Raw genomic sequence first — 20764 nt, forward strand, 5'->3', positions numbered from 1 at the left:
GGTTGGTGTTTCTCTCCTGTTCTCGGTGGCACTGTTTCCACATGAACCTGTTCCTGTTCCGGAGCCTGTTGCTCTGCTTGTCTCTCTATTTGTTGATCTGTTCTAGTCTCTATCTATTTCCCTGTACCATCATCTTCCACTTTTCCTTCAGTGTTATCAATGTTGTCAGTTGCCGATGTCTCACTAGCCATGTCAGTTTTGTCAATTGTGTCTTTATCTATCACAATGTTGACCTTTTGAGTATCAACATCCACTATGTATAGTACCTCAGGATTAGGATTACTATCCTCTTGTGATACATCCATACTTTCATCTATCGGTTGGTCTTCGGTTGTTGTTACCGGTGGAGTAATTAGAGGCGAGGGGGATAGGTTATCTTTTATTTTGATACTAGGAGGTCCACCAACCTTTCCTTTACCCTTGTCTTTGTCCTTTTGATAGACTTTGATAGGCTTGAGGTTCTTGTACTCTTCCTGCTTTTTCTTCTCCACAAGGAATATATCCCATCCACTTTTTGTTTCTTCTGTTACCTCATTTACTCTTCCTTCCATTAGTGCAATATGTTGGTGTACAGTAGAGAATACTGACCGGTTGGCCTTTGCAATCAGATCATCTATTTCTTTTGGAGACTTGACTGGGTAGACAACAAGTAATTTTTGAATTTTGATTTTCTTGTCAAGTTCTACAACAGATTGTCTTCTTGCTTCCAGTCTCTTGAATAATTCATCTGGTAATTCATCCACAACTTGCATTAAAAACTTCTTATAGATATCCAGGTGTAAAATGACACTATTTTCAATTTTCTCTTTCTCATCTGCTGATAGTGTATCATACAATTTTTCTATGTTCTTGAGATTTCCTTCTTCTGTGATTTCATCCAACAGTTTGTCAATTGGAGAAATTTTCTGTTGAGTCCTTTTCTTCTTAGGTGTTAGCTTTTTCTTTGGGGTTGTCTTCTTTACCAGAGACCTCACTACCTATTGTTTTTGTCTAGTTCTTCTAGGCGAGGGTGTGGATACTGGTGAAGGTTGTCTTTTCCTTACAACTCTTTTAAATTCAGCTGGCTTGTCACTCTCTAAAGAAGTTGCTACCGGTGACACGTGAGTTTCTGGTTGTTGTGCCTGTAACTCATCTTCAGTGATACCAGTTTGTTTCAGTACATCTTCTTTTATAGCCTTAGCCTACCTTGAACCTCTTCTCACAGTTTCTTCTACTTTCTTTACTCTCTTCTTAGATTGAATTTGGCTTTCAATGGTCTCAGCACTACCAAATACTTCTTCCTTAGGTTCATTTGGTGCTTTCAGAAGTGCTTTAGCATATATTTCAATGATGTGGTCATCAGTCTCATAACCCATCTTACTAACCCAAATTTTTCTTGGGATAATTGCTTCCATCCAGATCTCATCCTTTTTAATCACAAAGCATATATCATCCTTGTATTTGTTAACAATTTCCTATGATCGTCTGATTCTTTTGTTCATTCTGGCCTTTAGTGCTTGAAAATACTCATTGATATTCTTTTCCTTGTTTTCACCCATGTTGTTGAATAAGTCTAATAATTGTTTTCCTACTGGTATGTCAAATCCAAGGTTCTTGTTACCTATACCGGGCACCTGTTTGGTTATGTGCAGCATTAAGCATACAAGTAAATTACCAAATCTAAAAGTTCCTTTCTTATCCTTCTTGATCTTCCCTAAGTTGTCAATCAATTCATCCTTTAGCCATTCACATACATCGATTTTCACATTTTCTTTTACCATATCATGTGCACTTTTTATGCATAAACTGGAAACTAAGTTAAGTCTATTTGCATGTGTTGCTTTGTATCCTAAAATCATGCTAACAAATCTCACATTTATATCAGTCACATCATTAACCCTTAGAGACCTTCTGTCTGATGTTGCACCAGTTAGGTTCATTACCAGGTCATTTGAGACCTTCTTTGTTTTGTCTGGTTTGCTACCGGTGGAGGGTAACCCTGTTACAACTTTTAAAGCTTCTTTGGTAATTTTATGGATTGAATCTAACCAAAAGAATGCACCATGTACTCTACTCAATACTATCCTAATAACTTCCTTGGGGAAGTCTGGAATGCTGAGAATTTTTGTGAATCCTAGGGTTTCAATAATTTGTTGTTCAGGTTTTACTCTATCAAAATCATCACAGATAACATATTTGTACATGTTCTTGATTTCTTCATCTCCCAATTCTTCTATATGGCAATGGATATAGATTCTAGGGTATTCTGCATAAACAACTCCTTTGAGAATTTGGGAAAACGTACCTACATTGTCATCCTTTTTGGCTATCTCAGGAACTAGCTGAAATACGAGCCTAGGGCATTTGATTACCTCGACTAAAGTGGGGTTTTCTATGAATTTAGGTACAGAGGAGGATGCCATGATTGTAAATACCTTTTTCTACCTTAGGAAGGATTGATTGCTGAAGTGCTTCGCCTCTTTGCTCGAAATGCCTTAGCTCTAGAGATTTCATGCTCTTCGAATGTTTGAATTCTCCGTGAAGTGAAATGGAGCCAAAATCACTAATTTATAATGTTGAACTGCCAACTACCACATTTAATGTATGTCGGTTAAGTAATCACTTAACATATCTGCTGGTAGAGAAGTAAATTCAACTTCTTACCATCAACCGAGGGAATAATAGCATATGTGTCATTGATTGCCAAACCCTCAAGGAAATTTCTTTAATTTGATGAAGAGACTACTTCCAGTGGAGTGCTACTCTATTCTGTTGGTGGAGTGTTGCTTGGTTCTACCAGTGGAGGAATATTCCTATCCACGTTCATTTCTGATTTCCTGATCCATTGTTTTGAAAATTCCTACTTAACTTCTTCAACTTTTTCTTTTCCTTTCAAACTAGGACCTTTGTTGTCTGCCAGTGATCCTTTACTTCTACAAAATTTAGCAATATGCCCAATCTTGTTACATGCATAGCAAGTCACATTATTCTTCTGAATAGCCTTCCCATAACCTATGCTAGTTTGTGTTCTGCATTGATTAGATAAATGTCCAAATCTTCCACAAACATAACATCTTACATTCATTCTGCAATTCTCAAAGTTATGACCAATTTTGTTGCATTTTGAACATTGATCGATGGATGCATTGGTATTCTGATAATTTTTAGATCTACATTAATTTTCTTTGTGACCATACTTGTTACAGTTAAAGCATTTTCCATTAAATTTATAAACAGTAGGTTGTCTTACCAGTTTGCTATGATCCTATGTGTTTGCAGTACTGGAGCTTTCACCAACTTCAAAGCCAATTCCAGAAGTGTCACCTTTAGGTTTTTGATTCTTCAGCAAGTTACCAAGTTCTTCTGAGCTTTTCTTGAATTTCTCTTTATGTTGATTTGCAGTATCTAGTTCTCTTTCTAAGACTTCTTTCTATCTCATCGATTCATTAGAGACATTCTGAGTGTGCATCAGATCTATCTTCAACAAATCATTTTCATAGCTAAGTCTTGTGATTTCTTTTGCAACATCACTTAGTCTTCTAGTCAAATCTTCTTCATTCTTCTTTCTATCTTCAATTTCTTTATAGAATCTCATAGTCATATCCTGCATCTCATTCTTTGTTGTCATATTCTCTTGTTTCAGCTTGCTTATCATATCATTAAGAGTTTCTTTTTCATCATTCTCATTTTGTATCTTTTCACAAAGTTCTCTTCTCTTGTTGCTTGAAATAGTAAGATTCTCTTGAAGTGCTTGAATAATATCCTGAATAGCCTTTAGATCATCTTCAAGTTTGACATTTTTCAATTTTTTTGCATCATATTCTGAGAGAGCTCCTTCAAGTTGCTTCATCAAGTTTTCCATCTCTACCAGTGTCAAGATCTTCCTCAAGCTATTAGGCTTTTGAAAATAGAGGACCAAGCTCTGATACCAATTGTTAGGATTCCCATAGATACTGAGAGGGGGAGTGAATCAGTATCTAACCGGTTAATAGATTTTATTAACTTAAAACATGTAGAGCATATTAATACTGTGTACCAGTAAGTAGAAATTAATGCAATAAACAGAGATAAAACAACCACATGAAAAACAAACCATAACACAAGGATTTAACGAGGAAACCCGATGTGGGAAAAACCTCGGTGGGATTTGTGACCCACAATATTCACTTACTGGCCAATAAGAGAATATTACTGCTACAAGAGGGGCCTGCACATGCAGGAAGGCCAACTTCCTAGAGCTCACTACTTAAATACAAAATAGGAAGTCTCACTGACTTAAAAAATGGATTGTATAAATCTAGTGTCTTTTACTTCTTCAAAATAGCATCTATAATGCCAAATCTAGTACCGGTTTCTGCTCTGCTTCTTACATAAACCCTTAACCTATAATTCGCATAATAGGTTTGCCTTATTTCGCCTAATTACATTCCTCTTTCTCACTTACAAATGTTCTACAATGATCTCTCTTATATAAGAGTCATTTTACAACTTTCCAAGTTGGTTTACAATGATTTTATAATAATAAACAAAATATATAAACAACAAAAATCATGTCGGCCTTTGTGTCGGTATGCTTCCTTTCACTGTCGGTGCCAGTGCTTTAAGTGTCGGTGTAGAGTCTGATCTTGCTAGTGCCGGTGAACTACCTTGCTGGTGTCATAGGATTGTAAGGTTACCATCAATGACAAAACCTTCAATCACCTACAATGTCTCATTGGAGCGTGCATATGCCAACATCTCTATGTGACTACCTTAAGCAAATTTACGACAGTCATCATAAAATCAGATAGCGGTGGGTTCCAGGTGTGAAACCCTAGAATTAAAGGTTATTCACCATTCCCCATATTCTCATAAAGTTGTTTTTGTAGTTGGGATACCGGTAATGGGGGTTGCTTTGTAAATTAGGCCTAATCTCCCTGATTAGGTCTTTAGGCTTCTAAGGGGCTCAGACCCTTAGGTTGCAGATATTGCCAACCCATTTTGGGAATGAGTGTAACTCCCAAAAGGGTATCTGGAATGGTGAGTATTTTTTCAGAGTGTGTTGAAGATTTTGGAGTTGAGGTCAATTCTCTTGCTAAATCGTGCTACTAGCTTAGGGGGTAGGTTTCCAAAGGAGGTATAAGGATTTGAAGATAAAACCCTAAACCAATGGTTGGAACAATCCTTAATAGTCATGAATGGACCAATTCCAAAGCCCCAATAGGAGTCACAGGCGAGGGATGTTAGAGAATTTGAAGCCATTTACTCATCTTGAGTAGTGGAGAGTAGTTCAAAACCTTAAGGTGTGGAGTCCTTCCTTGTAGGGTCATTTTTTTGTCATTTGAAGGGTCATACCCTAACCTTTTGGACTTGTCCTTAGGTGTAAGAAGGCCTCTGCATCAAGCAGTATCAGAGCATAGGAGTATACTTTGAACTGGAGAAGAAGACAAGATGTTAGAAGAAGAGGGATCCCAAGATGTCCCATCAAGGATGACCAATGCTGAGTTGAATGTCCTGGTGAAGAAGTAGATGGCAGAGAGCAGAGCAGTCAGGGTTGAGAATAGAGTCTTGAGAAATGAGATGGACCGGTTGAAGGACAAAGTGGAGAGGGGAGAAAGATTCTTTAGAAGTGTTGAAGAAGGGGATGAAGAGGAGATCCCTAGGTAGGAAAAACTAGAGGTTCCTGCAAACTAGAGACCCCTAATGAGAGTCCTCAAGTCCATGGAAAGAAGAACAATGGATGTGAAATTGGATCTGCCAGTGTTTGTTGGTAAGATGGAACTAGATATAGTGATGGAGTGGATAGATTCCTTGGATAATTTATTTGAGAGTGAAGACATACCAGAGTACCAAAGGTTGAATATGGTACAATCCAAAATGAAAGGGGTTGCACTAACTTGGTGGACTCTCATCCAAGATGAGAGGGTGAAAGAGGGAAAGAGAAAAGTGGCTACTTGGAAGAAGATGATGGCAGAAACCAAAGAGGGGGGAGAAACTAAAGAGAAGACAAGAACAAAATAGCAGAGGCAAAGGGAGACACCAAAGAGGAGGAAGAAGTTCTTTAAGAGGCAAAGGAAATTGTTTTGGATACCGAGGTTAGTATAATCAAGAGGGTACCAGAGGAGAGAGCAGTTACAACCAACAAGTAGGCTACAATCAAAGAGGGAACTTTAGGGGTAGAAGACCATTCTCTAGAGGAAGATACCAAGGTAGAGGACCTCCTAGATGCTACCATTGTAACCAAGAAGGGCACATGGCCAATAGATGTTTGGAGAAGGCTGCAAGCTCCATGGGAGAAAGGAGGAGCAATTTGGTGCAGGAATCTGATTGCCAAAGTGTGGCAACTGCAAACACCTATCAAAGTGTTAATGCTCCTGATAGCTATGACTACCCTGAAAGAGGAGAGGATCTGATGATGAGGAGAGTAGTAACCACCATGAAGGTACATAACAAGGAGCCCCCACAAAGAAAGTCTCTTCTCAAGACTACCTACAAGGCAGGAGGAAAGGTATGCAAGGTCTTGATAGATTTTGGGTCTACTTAAAATTTTGTGTCACTTGAAATGGTAGAGGAGCTTAAGTTGAGAAGGTTGCCACATCCTTACCCCTATAAGGTCTATTGTCTCACCAAAGGTCAGCAAGTAGTGGTAGAAGAGTAGGCATGGGTGGAGTTTCAGATTGGATCATACAAGGATAGATTGCTCTTTGATATAGCCAAGATGGATGCATGTCACCCCTATTTGGGAGACCATGGCAGTTTGATTTGAAGGCTTACCATGATGGGTTTAGAAAAACCTATTCAATCACTAAGGATGGTAAGGTGATAGAGCTTTTACCCATGATGGAGAGTGAGATAGAACATAAGGGAAAGGTGTTGGCATATGATGAACCGGTATGATGATATGATCATGTATGTTGTCATTGATGTCAATAAGTGCAAGTGAACCGGTATGAAGATTGGAAGAAGTTGGAGAACTGGTATGAAAAGATGAAGTGAACTGGTGTCAAGGTTTCACTAAGTGTGACTACCGGTTGGTAGTCTTAGCTCTAGGGTTTACGGTTTGGCAATCTAGTTTGTGTGATGCAACCGGTGACATTCTGTGATGAGTTAGCTAAGAGATAAGGATGAGATCGAGATGCCACATTAGTTTTGTGCACATGAAGGATTTCCTTGAGGATCTTGCATGTGAAGATCGATTGCATTAAATGTCTACCTTGGGAATGAACATTTTTCTTAGCAGTATGTGAAGAGAGCATGATGGGTTACTGATTCCCATATGCGATAGAGAATGGATGATGCAGAATGACTTGTGATCTATTTGAGATTGTTACCGACCTAATTGTTGTCTGTAAGGTCGATGATGTTTGTTATTGTAAGTTGTTGGCAAATGTTGTATTTGTATCTGAGTGATGAGATACTTTCTACACCACTGAGTGGAAAACTGCCAAGTGTGATTGCAGAGTAGAGGAGTTGAAAAGGATCTGCATTAGCATGTAGTGTTGTTATTGGATCAGAGCTTTACCTATTGTCTTCTAACCATTTCAATAGTAGGAAAATCCCTTTGTCGGGTAGCTTTAACAGGCTTATTGTAAAACCTCTAACCAGGCGACTCAAGTTCATTGAGTTCTTCAAATCCTCTAGCAAGGTAACCTTTAACAGGGTTTCAATCTTTAACAGGGTATATAACCATCCCTTAAATGGGTGATCTTTAACAGGATTAGTTCCTAGCAGAACCTTATTGTAAATTCTTTAACCAGACTAGGCTCCTAACAGAGCGAGCTTCAAAAGAGTTCAAAAACAAGCTTGTGGGTATGCATCCCCACCGTAGTTTTTCCCATTTGGGTTTCCACATGAAAAATCAGTGTGTTATGAGTTGTGCATTTTTCATGTGATGATTGTGTAGCCTTTGTTTAAGTGATTATGCATGCAAAGGTAATGGTTATGGTATTACTAATACAACACATGCATGTGTATTGGTGAAGTAGTTATCAAGTGTTGAATGATATTTGAAGTATTCATTTTTATTGGTTTTAGCTATCTGAAGTCTTATTGTGTTTAATCGGTATTGCCATGGTTAAGTTTAGTAATGAAGACAACCAGTTAGCATTGTTTTAACTTGATAAGTTGTGGAGAAGTTTATGTATGTACTGATTCACCCCCTCTCTCAGTACCAGTTAGGGTATTTGTTGTTCATCATTATTCATCAAAAGGATGCCAAAGTGTTGTTGATAGAAGGGAAGTAGTTCATGAAGGAGATGGTAGAGAAGGATGCAGTTTGTTAAGCCCTCATTCCCAAGTCCAAGGTGACAAATAAGGAGCAGTTTGCAGAGAGGAAAGAAGAAGGACAAAGGCATATAGACCCTGCAACTAGATAGTTACTTGACAAGTACAAAGGCATCATCTCAGATGGAATGCCAAGATCCCTACCACCGGTAAGAGACATAAGTCATTGCATAGATCTGATCCCTGGATCTACCTTACCAAATAAAGCAACATACAAACTTACTCCAGATCAAAATGTAGAGATGGCAAGACAAATTAAGGAGTTGCTTGAATTAGAGCTAATTAGCAAAAGCTTAAGCCCATGTGCAGTACTAACTGTCCTTGCACCCAAGAAAGAAGGCACTTGGAGGCTATGCACAGACTCAAGGGCCATCAACAAGATAACTATAAGGTATAGGCTCCCAATCCCTAGGATAGAGGATTTACTTGATTACTTGGGGAGTGCTAAATATTTCACCAAAATGGATCTAAAAAGTGGATACCATCAGAATAGAATAAGGCCAGGGGATGAATAGAAAATAGCTTTTAAAACCAATGAGGGATTGTGTGAGTGGAAGGTCATGCCATTTGGGTTGTCCAACACCCCTAGTACCTTTATGAGGTTGATGAATGAGGTCTTGGTGGAGTTCATAGGCAGGTTTGTGATTGTATGCCTTGATGATATCTTGATCTTTAGCCACTCAAAGGAAGAGCACCTCAAACATATAGATATGGTCCTCAAAAGATTACATGAAGAGAAGCTAATGATAAATTTGGATAAGTGCTTGTTCATGGAGGAGGAGATCATCTACTTGGGCTTTGTAATCTCACAAGGTGAGTTGAAATGGACCAGGAGAAGATGAGTGCCATATTGTCTTGGCCTACACCTAAAACTATGAATGATGTCTGGAGTTTCCATGGTTTAGCAACTTTTTATAGGAAGTTTATAAGGGGATTTAGTCATGTTTGTGCACCAATGCTTGATACCATAAAGGGAGGACAAAAGTGTAGGTTCAGTTGGACCAAGGAGGCAGATGACTCATTTGAGACTTTGAAGAAGAAGGTTGCAGAACAACCAGTCCTCACCCTACCAAACTTCAACAAGATATTCCAGGTAAAATGTGATGCAAGCCACATGGCTATTGGAGCAGTACTTAGTCGGGAAGGAAGGCCAATTTCCTTTTTTAGTGAAAAGCTAAATGATGCCAAGAGGAGATACCCATCCTATGACTTGGAGATGTATGCTTTGGTTCAGTCATTGAAGAAGAAGAGGCACTATTTATTGCCTAAGGATTTCATAGTTTTTACTAATAATCAGACTCTAAGCTTCATAAATAGTCAAGAGAAGTTAAACCATCGGCACATGAAGTGGGTAGAAACCCTACAAGATTTCACTTTCAACCTCAAGCACAAAAAAGGGGTCAAGAATAAAGTTGCAGATGCTTTGAGCAGGAGTGTTTTAACTATCAATCAAATCAAGATGGAAAGTATTGGCATTGACTCCTTGAAGAACATGTATGATGTTGATGAAAATGTTAGAGATATCTACAAGGCATTTGAATCTTTTGGTGATCGGTATCATGTGGAATTTTATGAGTTTTTGATCCAAGAGGGATTGCTATTTAAAGATGGACAGTTATGCATTCCTAAGTGTTCAATGAGACTAAATATCATTAGAGAGAAGCATTCTGGAGCAATGGTAGGTCATTTTGGTCTTGACAAAACCCTTGACCTTGTGAAAAGACATTACTATTGGCCTAAGTTGCAAGCAGATGTAAGGAAGTTTGTGGAGACATGTGTAATCTATCAAAAAGCCAAGGGAAAATCCATCAATGTAGGCTTGTACCAACCCCTACCCATTCCTTCTAGGCCATGGGAGAGCATAAGCATGGACTTTGTGCTAGCCTAGGACAAGGAGGGGATTTGATAGTGTCTTTGTAGTGGTGGAAAAATTTAGTAAAATGACTCATTTCTTGCCATGTAAAACCTCTTGTGATGCCTCATATGTTGCAAACTTGTTTTTCAAAGAAATAATCTAGATACATGGATTGCCACTAAACATAGTTTCTGTTGGCATATGCACACTCCAAAGAGACATTGTATGTGATTGAAGATTTTGTCATTGATGGAAACCTTGCAATCCTATGGCATCGGCAAAGACATTATACTGGCATCAGCAAATCACACTCAACACTGACACTCAGGACATCGGCACCAACACAAAAGAAAAGAAGTATACCAGCATAGAGACCGACAGGATTTTGTTATATAATATTTTGTTTATTATTGTAAGCCGACTTGGCAAATTGTAAAATGACTCTTATATATAAAGGAGATCATTGTAGACATTTGTAGGAGTGATGTAGAAGCATTAAGGAAAATATTAGGCAGACCTAATGTGTGAAATATAGGTCAAGGGTATATGTAAAGAACAGAGTAGGAACTGGTACTGAATCTAGCATTGAAGATGCTATTGTAAAGCAGTACAAGTTATTGGATTAGTATAATCCTTATTTGTAAGTTAGTGTGACTTCCCATTGAGCAGTGAGCTCTAGGAAGTTGGCCTTCCTCCATGTGCAGGCCCCTATTGTAAGTAATATTTTCTTATTGGCCAGTGAGTAAATATTGTGGGTCACAAATCCCACTGAGGTTTTTCCCACACCGAGTTTCCTCATTAAAATCCTGTGTTATGGAGTGCTTTTCATGTGGATGTTCTTGATTCTGTTTATTGCATTATTTCTTGCATACCGGTACACTGTTATATTATGCTTTGCATGTTTTAAGTTAAGAAATTCTAATTACCGGTTAGATACTAATTCAACCCCCCCCCCTCTCAGTATCTATGGGACCCCTAACAGTTTCAGACTAGGATGTGAAGTTCATAGGTCATTTTTGAAGGAACCTTTGGAACAAGTTGGGAACTAACCTATCTTTCTCATTAGCCTACCATCCTCAAACAGATGGGCCGCAAACTAAAGTTGTCAATAGGTCCTTGGGGAACCTATTAAGATGTTTGACAAGACAACATGGAGAGAAATGGGACAATATACTGTCACAGGAGGAATTATCATACAATGACACCAGAAATAGAAGCACTGGGAAGTCTCCTTTCCAAATTGTGTATGGCATCCACCCAAGGGGTGTATTGGAGTTGAGGGATTTTCTCAAGGAAGAGCCTATTAGTGCAGATGGTGAAGCTTTTGCATCATCCATCAAGGAGGTCCATGACCAAGTGAAGTCTCATCTCTAACAATCTGCAGTGAAGTACAAGGCTTATGCTGATAAGAAAATGAGGGATGTGCAATTTAGTGTTGGAGACTTGGTATGGGTACGTTTGAGGAAATAGAGACTCCCAAAAGGTAAGCACACCAAGCTCATGCAGAGAAAGATTAGACCATGTCAAATTTTGAAGAAATGTGGATAGAATGCCTATGAAGTCCAACTTCCTCTTGATCTTGGATTATCACCCATTTTCAATGTGTTTTATCTTACACTTTTGAAAGGTGATAGCAATGAAGTGGAAGAACCAATGCCGGTTGCAACATACAATGATATTCCAAGGCTTGAATCACCAAAGTTGAGCAAGATTATAGACACTAGAATAACAAAGAGGATAAGGAATAAGGAGTACATCAAGTATTTAGTGGTTTGGCAAGACAAACCAAACTCTGAGGAAGTTTGGATGACAGATAAACAAATTTCCAACCATGGTGTAGACCTCCAAACTCTGATCTCAAGTTGGCTTGAGATCTCTTCTCGTAGGGAGTATGGTGTAGAAGCACCTCTTCAACAAGAAAATAATGGGTTTGAGGATGAAGACTAGGATCATAGTGTTTATCTTAGTGTCCTTTGTTTATGCAAGTTTCATGTATTCAATAAAGACCCCACCATGTAAACCCATGTCACTAATTAGGCAATTTGATAAGCCAATCAGGACAATGTGGTCAATAGGGGTAGTAGAATGTTTGGTTTTGTGTTTGATATGTCTTTAGGATGTTTTAGGGGTGTTTGGTTGATCCAAGTGTGTGGATCCCAACCTTAGAGAGTTTGACAACTTTTTATGCAAAAATGCAACTTTTGAAAGTGCAACTTTTCAAATTGCAGTTGATGTAAGCCTCTCAATGGCTCCAACCTCTTCCAAATTATGTTGGAAACCATTAGAGAGGTATATAATCCTTATGGACATGATTCCCAAGGGGGGTGATGTTTTGATTTGAAGTTGAAAGCAATAAGACACATACAAGTTTAGGTTTTTACCAGAAATTCTGAGTTTGCTGAAGTTGTACGATCTTGTACGGTGTGAATTGAGTCACACAATTCATGGAGTAGATGGAGAAATGAACTAGTTTTTATGTGGTGGTGGTTTGAGGCTTTGATTGTTTCTTTGTAGTGAGAACCCTCCATTTTTCTCACTTTAACCCGAAAAGTAATGGTTTGACTAGGAATTTAGCCAAAATTGGCCATATCTTGCATTCTAGTCAACTAGGAGTTTCTTCCTTTGGTGGAGTGTAGGATTGGCCTATGAATTTTAGGATTTTCATGGTTTTTTGCAGGGAAGACTTGGTTGTGAGGAGAAAGAAGCAAAACTAGGTAGGCATCTCTATGTGACTACCTTAAGCAAATTTAGGATAGTCATCATAAAATATGATAGCGGTGGGTTCCAGGTGTGAAACCTTGGAATTAGAGGTTATTCACCATTACCTACGTGCTCATAAAATTGGTTTTGCATTTGGGATACCAATAATGGGGGTTGCTTTGTAAATTAGGGCTAATCGCTCTAATTAAGTCTCTATGCTTCTAAGGATTTCAGACCCTTAGGTTGCAAATCTTTCCAACCCATTTTGGGGATGAGTGTAGCTCCCAAAAGGGTATTTATAATGTTGAGTAATTTGTCAGCGTGTGTGGAATATTTTGGAGTTGAGGTCAATTCTCTTGCTAAATTGGGGTACTAGCCTAGGGGGTATGTTTCTAAAGGAGGTATAAGGATTTGAAGATAAAACCCTAAACCAGTGCTTGGAACAGTCCTTAGTAGTCATAAATGGACCAATTCCAAAGCCCCTAAGAGCAGGAGTCACCGGTGAGGCATGTTAGAGAAGTTGAAGCCATTTACTCATCTTGAGTAGGTGTTAGGCTTGAGTAGTGGAGAGTATTTCAAAACCTTAAGGTGTAGAGTCCTTCCTTGTAGGGTCATTTTTTTGTCATTTGAAGGGTCAGATCCTAATCTTTTGGACTTGTCCTTAGGTGTAAGAAGGCCTCTGCATCATTCCATCAAGCCTAGGAATTTTTCTCCAGAAAATAGCAGCAGATGAACTTGAACTGCTAGATGCCATAGGATCTTCCTCAAGCAGTTAAGCTTCTACAGAGAGGACCAAGCTCTGATACAAATTTTTAGATAGCTCAGATAACTAGAGGACAACTAAGAGGGGGGGTGAATCAATTGTCACCGGATTATAGAACTTTAAGCATTTAAATCCTTATTATCGAAACACATAAACTTAATATCAGAATGCATAAACCAAATACTGAAATGACTGATAAATAATTTAAACATAAACATAAATAAAAAAATACTTACCATCCATCCATAACACATGACACCAAGATTTGTCTGTGGAAAACTCGGTAAAGGGAAAAACCACGGTGGGAAGCCTACCCACAGTCAGATAAAACTTATGCAGTAAGTATGTGATTACAATATGAGGGGCCTACACATGTAGGAAGGTGAATAGCCTAGAGTGCATTTCTCATCACTCAAAGGAGCCTCACTGACTACATAAATATCAGACTACAATCTGAAAAGAAGAGTAAATTGCAATTATAACATCTCCTAGGCCTGAGTACAATTTTGGTTAAGCTCAATACCGAAGGCCTTAAAAATCTCTTACAAACCCAATTTGATCACCTATGATCGACCAAACCTTCTGCATATGATTACAACATTATTCGCACATAGATCATCCCATAAACTTCAGCTATCAACCCATGATCTACAAAGAGATCTTACATCATATTTATACCAAACCGGGACCTAAACAATTAGGTCGGCCACCTAAAAAATAATAGAATAAATTCATAGCATAAACCCATAATTGAATGATCAACCAAGTCAGCTTAGGACAAACTCAATGTAAACCAATGATTAAATCCATTTGATAACACATCGGTAACATCCTCCATCATGTTACGGAAACCAGTCCATAACCTAGATAACACTGAACCCAAAATAGGTTGCCCTAAACCAAATCCAACACCATCGATGGATTGGAACATGAACAAGATAACCAAAATCATCTTGAAAGCCATCAAGAAGCCACACGAACACCACTTATCATGTGCATCAAAAGATCTTCAACAAAGCTCTATCAGTAAAACCCTTACCAGTGACCAAAAGGCTTACTAGAACAAATGATAGCTCCCGAGTCATAAAATCCTGAATCAACTAATCCTGAGACACATCTAAATAGAATGAATGACATATCCAAACCAATTCCACAAACTAGAGCATATTGGATCCTACCAGATCAATATCATAATCAACCATACCGAAACCAATCAGAAACTGGTAAACAACCAAAACAACTGGTGTTGCCATCAATGCAACACATAATCAATTCCAAATTACCAACACTTTCTGGGTCTTTTCATAGTATAATGTCGAGGTTGATAAATGCTAATGTGTTGAAAATTCCTCCCATTAAGCCAATTGAAACTTCTAAACCATTATCACTATATCATGATCTGAAAGCCTTTTGTCAATATCACCATCAACCTAGCCATGATACCAAGAAGCTATATATTGAGGAACAAAATTCAAGATTTCATTGATAATAATACTCATTCTGTAGCTGGTGTGAATGACAAAGGAAACAAATCCATAGCTCCTCCTAATCAAAACCTCCAAATATTTACCAATTATTTTCCTTCTCACTCTACTAATGTTGTTGTGTTTGAGTCTCTTACCTTTTCTCCCAATGACCTTGGTATGTAATCTAACAATATTGTGAATCTTGTTGATAAACCTACACCTCCTAAAGACCTATGCATTACTTTTGATCCTAGTTAGATTATTGTTGCACCTGATGGCCCATTATATATCACTGCAAAGATCAAAGATAAATTCTAACGAGGGGTGCTCATTGATCAAGTGTGTATGGTGAATGTGATTACTGAAGAATATCTTTATATTTTACAATTGCATCAAGTTACATATGATAAATCTAATGTGTTCAAGGTGTGTGATGGTTTCTCTTTCCCTACTATTAGTTCTATTACACTCCTTTAATGTGGGGGCATACACTCCATTGAATGTTACACTTTATGCACACACTATGACATGTATTTGATACTCAAGTTACTTTGCAAACTGAGTCTTTTTTCTTTGTAATTTGGTATTTTTCTTTTTCACGACTTAGGGTAAGAAAATCTTACTAGGCTAGTGTAGTCACGTTCCCTCTATTTCTCCTTCCTTATATTGACCCTTTTATCTCAATATTAGAGTAGTGAGACCCTAAAGCCCCTAGAGGCTTAGTGTGTCTTGTCTCTTTAATATCTTGGTGAAATTTTTTTAATGCAATTTTGTCTTTTATGATGAGTATTCTTAGTCTCATATCCCTGCTAAAGTGGTGTCTAAATGTAGCATCCTAAATTATACTCACTTATGATTTTGTCCTCACCTAGGCCTCAATTTGGCATTCCAGCTTTTGATACATGATTTTTAGGACCAAGGTGTGGTACACCTTGGTTGTAAATTAAGACTGGGGTGACCCATGCCCTAGTCCTAAATTACAACTAAGGCAACACATTCCTTGGTCCTAAATCAGGACCAGGGCATACCATGCCTTGGTACTCTTAATCAAGTCCTAATATGGGGCCTCACAATGGTCATCACAAAGAGGGAATTTGGATCCCATGTCAGCCCATTTCCAAAATTCAATATAATTTTTGGGTAGACAAATATAAAAGGAGGTCTACCCCTCTTATTTGAATCCTAACAATTTCTATGATCTTAATTCCACTCTAGGAAATTCAAGTGAGAAAGTAATCAATCATTCATCAAGCATTGGAGTGAAAGTGAAGTCAAGTTCAAGTATTGAAGATGGCATCCATGATCAATGTTTTATGAAGATATTCTACATGAAACCCTAAAACCTTTGTGAAGGTCAAACAAAACTTCATTAAGGTATACATTATTGTTTCAAGCATTTTCAACCTTTCCCTCAAAAGAAAAGTATTTCATTACAGTCTTTCATTACATTTGTCAATTCAATTTCATGGTTAATTCTAAAACTGAGGTTTGACCTAAGGAAAATCCCTATTCCCAACATCTTTCTCTATCTTTCTATGTGCAATAAATAGGTGCAAGAGTTATACTCAAGGAATCTGGCGGTGTCGACAGTGACAGACAAGTTCATCTTTCCACGACGGAAAATTTGAAGGACAAGGGTAGATTTGTGCTACTTGGTCCAAAAAAATTAGGCTGCACTTTTGAGAACAGGTTCTAAACATTTTCTCTTAACCAAATCTCAATTGGTGGCTCCACGGGACATTTGTATCTTACTATTTTTGTTAGATTACTTCAATTATTCATGGTTTTATCCTAATTTCACAATTACATTAAAAATTCAGCTAAAAAAGAGGATAATCAACCCTAAGTAGTTGAATTAAATCAAAATCTTAAACTTTTCCCCATTGGGATTGAGCCTAGATCTATTAGGTTCAACCCTCTTTCAATGTAATTGTGTTAATTGGGTTATTTAGTGAATTTACTTAGTGGAAACCCTAATCCTTTATTTTCCCTGCATTACAAATCTTAAGCAAATAATTCTCATTATGTCTCTAAATATTTTTTTTTTTATCATTTCAACAATTAATTGGCATCTTCCAATTTGTTTTAAACTCTCAAAGTAGTTTGTCGTGCCCAAAACTTTTGGGCAAAAACGGAGCAATTTTTTTTTTTTTAAACAACCTAATAAAACTAATTAGGGTAAAATAAAAATGTAATAATAAGTCTTGTCTTAACTATATTGAACTCTGGAAATTTTAAAAGAGATTTTCTACTAAATTTAATCTAATTAACTTAATCAAGTATGCGAAAATAAATTAGATGCGGAAATTAACTCTCCAAAGGAATCTTTAATTAATAAATTAATTTGAACAATAATCTACAACTAAATTGACATGGGATATTAATACCCTACAATAATCCTTTAAGTGCTCCAAGAATTAATTAAATTAATTCTAGCATTTAGACTATTGAAATTTATTAACCAATTGAACAATAAATATAATGTCTCGAATTTGACTAAAGGGTTAAGAAAATTTATAATAAAATTTTCCCTATAAACTTTAATTAATGTTGGTCAAATAAATAGACCCCTAAGGTCTAATTATTAATTAAGCATTTATTAATATTTATTAATAAAAAAATAAAACCAAATAGATTTCAACCTAAACCTCTTATATATATATATATATATATATTTTATATCCCTATATGTTTAAATATAGCATATATATAATATATATATATATAATTAGAAAAACTAATTTTAATTTATATTTGTACATTTGTATATATATATATATATATATACATATATGTATATACATATGGATATATATATACATACACACATATATATATATATGTATATATATGTATACATATATATACATATATGTATATATATATATATATGTATATATATATCCATATGTATATACATATATGTATATATATATATACATATATGTATATATATATATATACATATATGTATATATATATACATATATGTATATATATATATGCGTATATACGCATATATATATATACATATATGTATATATATATACATATATGTATATATATATACATATATGTATATATATATATATGCGTATATACATATATATACATATGTATACATATGTATATATATGTATATACGTATATATATATACATATATGTATATATATATGCGTATATACATATATATACATATGTATACATATGTATATATATGTATATACGCATATATATATACATATATGTATATATATATACATATATGTATATATATATGTATATATGTATATATATATATATACATATATGTATATATATATATACATATATGTATATATATATGCGTATATACATATATATACATATGTATATATATGTATATACGCATATATATATACATATATGTATATATATATACATATATGTATATATATATACATATATGTATATATATATATACATATATGTATATATATACATATATGTATATATATACATATATGTATATATATATATATATACTTCATATATATATAGATATATATATGTGTGTGTGTGTGTGTGAGTCATATACTTTATATATACATATATGTATATATATACATATATGTATATATATATACATATATGTATATATATATACATATATGTATATATATACATATATGTATATATATATATATATATATATATACTTCATATATATATAGATATATATATGTGTGTGTGTGTGAGTCATATACTTAATATATACATATATGTATATATATATACATATATGTATATATATATATAGATATATATATATGTGTGTGTGTGTGTGAGAGTCATATACTTAATGATTTAAAATTTAATTAATGATTAAATATAATCATATAGATACCAATTAAGCATGGGGATACCCTATTCAAATTTCGAATAGGGTTCCCCCCCCCCCCCTTTTTTTTTACTTAACCCATTTAAAATTATTACATGAAAACCTAAACCTAAAGAGCCATACCTCTTTTAAAACTACTCATGAATACCCTAACCCGACATCCGGGTTAGGGTTTCATGTTATGCAACTCGGGAGGAGCAAAAATGGCAGAGGGTGTTAGAGGAAGGCCGCGGGAGGGTTCTACTTACAACGGTGACATTTTTTATTGGCAGTGGCAGCATTTTTTGGAGGGGCTGCGGAAGGTAGCGGGGCCACCCGCAGAGGCGTCGTGGCGCTTTTGTGGGTCGCGGCCCATAGAGGGCCTACGTCGCTCGAAGGCCCACGGGAGCCTCGGCTCCAGGGTACCCTCAGGTAGGGGGTTGGGGTTTCAAAAAAAAAAATTGTGTTATTTTATTTATAAAAAAAAATGTCTCCTTTCTTTTATGTAGTTCGAAAATGGAAAAAAAAACATATAATATATATATATATATATATATATATATATCCCTTTTTTTTTAATGTATTCATTTAAATATGCAACATTACAGTAAAATGACAATCAACACTAACAGTGAGATAAATAACTTAAGAAGTCCATTTCTCCATTTAAAATAGACATAAATCTATTAGTCATGTATTAGATTTATTTTTGTTGTATTCCCCCTTTTTTTTATACAGTAATAAAATAAATTAATGAATGACAGAAAGCAAAATAGAACATAAATACAATAGTTATCTTTTTCTTTCATTTCTTTAATAGGTTTAAAGCAAAAAAGAATACAATAGGTTTTCCCTTTGATGCATTTTTGATACAAGGTGCTTAAAACTAAATAGTTTTGCTTTCTTTTATCTATCTGAATCTCTAGATTTCTCTTCTATGTCTAAATCTATATTTTTTCTAATCACATAAAAGTGGATTATAGTGAGTTAGATTAAAAGTATTTCTTTCTCTCTCTTTTTTTAATGCCATATAGTTAACTATAGGAAAAGATTAATTTATCTACCTTAACTTTCTGCATTTTTTTTTTAATAAATAAATGACGGAAATAAATAAATTACAGCAGCAAAAGTGTTATTCTTCTAATATCTATTTAAGCATATTCTGCATTAGGACCTAAATAACTAGGACTAAATGTTATTTCTAGCTTACTAACATTCATGCTTTATTTGAAATAAATTTACTTATCTATCTAAATTTCCTGCATTATTTAAAAGGAAAAAAAGACAGATTCAAATAAATGACAACAGCATTAACATAGTTTCATTTAAAACTATATCACCTAGTTAAATACAACATAAAGAGATAGAATGCCTTTCTTTATTTTCAAGAAATAAAAGCAATAGATTTTAACTCAAACTAAAGAAAGCTTAACCCATAAATATATATTTTATTTTGCAATAACAACTTAACAAAAGAATGCATTTTTTAAAAGAATACTTGGATACAATATGTCAACTTTACAAATGGGTGAAATACCCAACTAGCCTCTCATTCCTAATAAATGAGGACTTAAATAAATAAATACATTTCCCTTTTTAAAAAATAATAATAATACAACAAAAAACTCTTCTCTTTCATTTTTGTAACTAAGATACCACAATAGGAACAATTCCAAAGCTTTTCCTTCAATCCCTTCCCAAAGCAACCTGCAATACAAACTCTTAAGGTTGTGACCATGGAGGGCTCGCCTCCCAACCTAGACTTACTAGAAGCCACCCCTGAGCTTGGAGAACCAAGACCTAGATGGGTTACACTCAAACAATACACAAACAATCAAGGAAAACTCAAAACAAACACATTCCCATCCCAAGGCTAAAC

Source organism: Cryptomeria japonica, chromosome 3 (assembly GCF_030272615.1).
Source record: "Cryptomeria japonica chromosome 3, Sugi_1.0, whole genome shotgun sequence".
In the NCBI taxonomy this organism is placed as follows: Eukaryota; Viridiplantae; Streptophyta; class Pinopsida; order Cupressales; family Cupressaceae; genus Cryptomeria; species Cryptomeria japonica.